Source organism: Euleptes europaea, chromosome 8, assembly GCF_029931775.1.
Source record: "Euleptes europaea isolate rEulEur1 chromosome 8, rEulEur1.hap1, whole genome shotgun sequence".
Lineage (NCBI taxonomy): Eukaryota > Metazoa > Chordata > Lepidosauria > Squamata > Sphaerodactylidae > Euleptes > Euleptes europaea.
Window position 1 is genome coordinate 38669732 of NC_079319.1, and position 4843 is coordinate 38674574.

The following is a 4843-nucleotide window of genomic DNA, read 5'->3' on the forward strand; positions in this document are numbered from 1 at the left end:
ATGCCTTAAGTAAAAAAATGAAGACAGTTCAGAACATGACCATTTTTATTTGGTCTACCGCCTAAAGTTTTAAGCTCTGCTAAATAAAGCTGATCTTATCTCTGAAGAAAAAAAATGGAAAACAAGACTGAAGAGCACTCAAGGGTAAAACAACAACACAGCTCCAAGCAAGATTTGGAGAATGTATATGCAGGAGCTAAGATGTATTTTAATACACCAGATTATCAGGCACACGTAATATCAAGATAGCTTTTATGATCATAATCTGGCTAGATGATAAAAGATGAGGTTTTACAAATACTTGGCGTTTATAGATACAACATGTTCAAAGTGATGCCCAATAATCCTTACAACATACATGTAAGGTATGCCAGCACAATTGTCCCCTTCTTTGCAGGAAAAGAATTGAGGAAAACAGTGGCTTGTCTAAGTCCACCTAGTGAGTGTGTGGCTAAGATGAGAGGACTGTGCAATGCTTTTGTATCTTTACTCAGAAGTTGGCTGCACGGGTTTCAATGGGGCTTGCCACTAGTATGCACACATGCATAGGATTGCAGCAATTAAGAGTCCCAGGATAGATTGTCAGACACACCAGAACTGGAAAGACTGGGTTCAAATCCCCCCTCTGCCATGATGTTCACTGAGTGACCTTAGGTCAGGCACGGCCTTTCAACCTAACCTACCTCACAGAGCTGTTGTGATGATAAACAGGAAGACGAGAGAACAGTATATGCCACTCTGAACTACTTAGAGGAAAGGATGAAATGTAAACAATAATCAGAAAAACTTTACACTGACTCTGCAAGGAAAATTAAGACACTTTCATAAACATTTTAAGCAAAGACACACAGTTTTCATTTGGATACAATATGTCTCGGGGAGGATGCTAGATTAGGGGGGAATTTTTCACGGTAGATTTTGCTTCTCTTTTGCCACAGACCCCAAAAAACCCCGATTTAAAATTTTTTTCATGGCAGCGATTTATCCCCGTCAATTATCTGTAGTTTTGTTTTTTCATGGGAACAAAGCACGCAGCATTTGATAACGGTTTAGTCTGTCCCTTTTGCAGGAGGCCTCCCCTTCCAACAAGCTCATTGTTTATGCCTGCCCCCAACTCCGCCCCAACTCCTCCCAGCAGATTACCTCGTGCGGTTCACCAGCCAAAGCGCAAAAAACAACCACCAGTCCCTCTGGTCTCCTCCATTTTTCTTCCACCCTTGCTCTGTTCTGCTTTTGGAACAGTCAGATTCCAAATTGGGGGGGGGGGGGCGCAAGGCAGCGCTTTCCTCAAAGCTTCCCTCTATTTTCTATAGGTGTGGAACACGTTGCCCTTTAATGACAGACAGGATTGGGGGGGGGCAGGAATTGCATCCATGTGCCAAGAAGGGTGCCTTGGATTTGCCGCTCTCTAGATGCACATTTTCCCCATCCTAATTCTCAAAACTCTTCTTGGGGGCTGATTGTTGAGTTTTGAGAATTTGGATGGGAAAAGGGTGCATCTAGAGAGCAGCAAATCCAAGGAAAAACCTCCCGTGTATAAATGGCCACTGTAAACCTCTTGCATTAAAGCAATTTCCCAGAGTATGTTCCCCCCAGAAGGCCTCTGGCTTGCGCGCTGGCCCTGATCTGACCCAGTGCATCGTGAGAAAGAGGAGGGCTCCTGGCTTGCGCGCCGGCTCCGATCCAGCCAGTGTGCATGGGCGGGGAGAGGAAAAAAGGCCCCTGGCTTGCGCGCCGGCCCTGATCCGGCCACAGTGCTTCGTGAGAGAGAGGAGGGCTCCTGGCTTGCGCACCGGCCCCGATCCAGCCAGTGTGCATGGCGGGGGGGGGGAGAGGAAAGAAGGTCCCTGGCTTGCGCGCCGGCCCTGATCCGGCCACAGTGCATCGTGAGAGAGAGGAGGGCTCCTGGCTTGCGCGCCGTCCCTGATCCGGCCCCAGTGCATCGAGAGAGAGGAGGGAGACCCAGAGCAGACGGGCTGCTCCTCTTCAGAAGAGTGATAGGAGGGAGTTTTGCCTTGGGTTTTCAGCTCTCAGGATGCACATTTTTCCCATCCGAATTCTCAAAAATCCCCCCTCCCCGCTGGGGTAGAGGGGCCATCAGCCCCTTCCCTTGAACATCCCCCACACGGGTCCAGCTGCCCTAGACCGAGCTGCCACCACCACCACCCCCAGCGCGCGAGGCGCACATGGTGTGGCCCCGCCGGTATCCCCCTGGAGTTGTCCGTCCGACGTCCCCCTGGGCTTGGAGATGTGGGCCCAGCTCCAAGGCCCATCCCGGGCGAGGGGCGGGGAAGGCGTGCCGCCTGCCCACCCGCCAGCCTCCGGGACGGAGGGAGAGAAGTGCCAGGACTCTAGGCAGGCAGGCAGGCAGCAAAAGGGGAGGTATTCTTGTCTGAGCGCGAAACTCCCCCAGCTAATCACCGTTCTTGGGGGAGGAGAAAGTAGACGTCATGGGCAGGGGCAGCGGAACCGAAGCAAACAATTCTTCATGGGCCTCTGAGCCACAAAACGTGCACCAACAGGAAAGAATGGCTCAAAAGTGGTTTGATTTGCCGCTGTTATAATGCGGCTTTTATTGCTCAATCCGGAAAAATCCGGAGCTGCAATGAATAACCAAAAATTTGCACTGACGCAAATCAGATTCGAAACCACTGCAAAGCTCCGTGAAAAATGCCCCTAAGTGTCTTGAGGACCTTTTTATACTAGCCTGCCAATATTAGGATAATTTTAAAAACAGGAAATATTACAATCAACACATACAAGACACAATTTATTAACTGAAATGTTTGATTAATAACAAACTTAAAGGTGGTTGATTTTGCCTATTTCATTTGAGATTCAAACAACCTACTTCATTATACATATTGCTCATATGGAAACCATCGAAAACCCTATACTTGAATAGATTCCAGAAATATAACCAAGTAGATTAACACAGCAGTATAGATGCTATAATTTAACAAAATTACATGTGAACATTTAAGACCGTGAAGTCTAGCGTATCAGCCAGATATAAAATATACAGGCAGCTGTGTTGGTTCATTAGATGAATGGAAACAGGATCAGTATCATGTCTTTATCAGGGCCGACAATTATAAACTAGAGAGGTAGTTTCTGAGGTAAATAGCGTTCTTCAGGTTCAATTTTAAACAGAGTGACAGAGTGAAGGGGAGATGTTGCTATGAGAGGGCACAGTAGATGCCCAGTCAGTAATGCATTTCATCTTAAAATGGTGATTCAGGAAGATCTCTGCCAATTGCTTGCGCTAGCTATTTTACCCAGTGTAAAAGATGACACTGCATCAAAGCATACTGGAATAACTAAGCAATGGCCAATTGCCTAGAATTTCTGGATCTCTTGTAAAGCAGAGAGTGAAAGAAAAACCTGAGAATCATTTCATTAGCAAAGCTGAGTTTCAGATTATTTCAGGGTGGGGGCTCAGTGGGTGCAGCATCTGCTCAGCATGCAGAAAGTCCCAGCTTAAACCCCCAGCATCTCCAGTTAAAGGGTAGTAGGTGATGTGAAAGACCCTGAGACCCCAGATAGTCACTGCCAGTCAGAGTCAACGATATTGACCTTGAAAGACCAATGGTGTGACTCAGTATAATACAGCTTCAAGTTCATAAGACTTCTTGACAAACCACTGACAACCATTCAATCCAAAGGCGGCCTAGCTATGTATTTACCAGCTTAAAACAGAAGTTTGTGTTTAAACTGCAAGTGTTTCCTAGAGTTTGCAAAAACTAAAATGATGCATTTCTCCTGTTATGGAGACACCCATACTTGTGTAGGCTAACGTGGATACTCTAGTAAGTTGTGTTTAATAGGAGAACAAGATGTACACAGTAGCGGGCAGCCTGCTTCTTCAGCAGCTACTGGGGTGGCTGGGCCTATGGCTCTTGCGGGCCATACATGACCATTACTGGAATACTGATTGAAATAGCAGCAGTAGTTCTGGACACTCCATAGCTCTTCCTCTTGTCCAGTCAACTTTGATCTTAAGAGGGAGTTTTTTAAAAAGCTCTCAAAATGGCATTCCCATGTGCCCAATGGCACGATGCATCTTCATCCTGATCAGAAAATTATTTTTGTTATTTAGTTCCAGTATTGCTAAGAACCCAGCAAAAACCAACACAATAGTCTACAGAATAGTCACTCAAAAAGTACATGTTACATCTGAACATATGTTACACTCCAGCAGTCCATATTATGTAACACAGATTTCTCTAAGCTCAGAGATACAACTACAGAGATTCAGAGACTGCAAACAGTTCTGTAGTAAATGCAGGTGGTTCAGAAAGGAATTTCCTTCTATCAGTGTGGTCCATGTGTACCAACTATACTCCCACATATGGTTCTGTGACTAAGAACTACCTTTAAAGAATGCAGAAAAATTATGGCATGATCCACGTTCTTATTACAGTTGCTGGAAGGAGAAAGAAGGGGGGAGGGTTTTGTAGTTATAATCAACTGCAGCTTTTCAAGCATTTGCAGTTGAGTGGGGAAAGCTGATTTGAGCCCTAGTCAGTAAGGCACATGACAGGCTCATGGGTGAAAGCTTGTGTGGACTTAGCTAAAAAAAAATACAGCTGCCACAGGCTCAAAACAGTTATAGGAAAGAGCCCTAGTAGTAGATGAGAGAAGAATCAGGACTGATTTCCCTCCATACAGAAACCTTGAATTGTTCCCGATAATTAAAAATGAACCTTAAGTTGACTCACAGGATAGCCCAAATGATTTCTCAGCATATATACTTGAGTGTCAGTACCTTTCTTTCTGAAGGACAGTGTCCTTCAGTGTTACTCCTCTGAAGATGCCTGCCACAGCTGCTGGCGAAACGTCA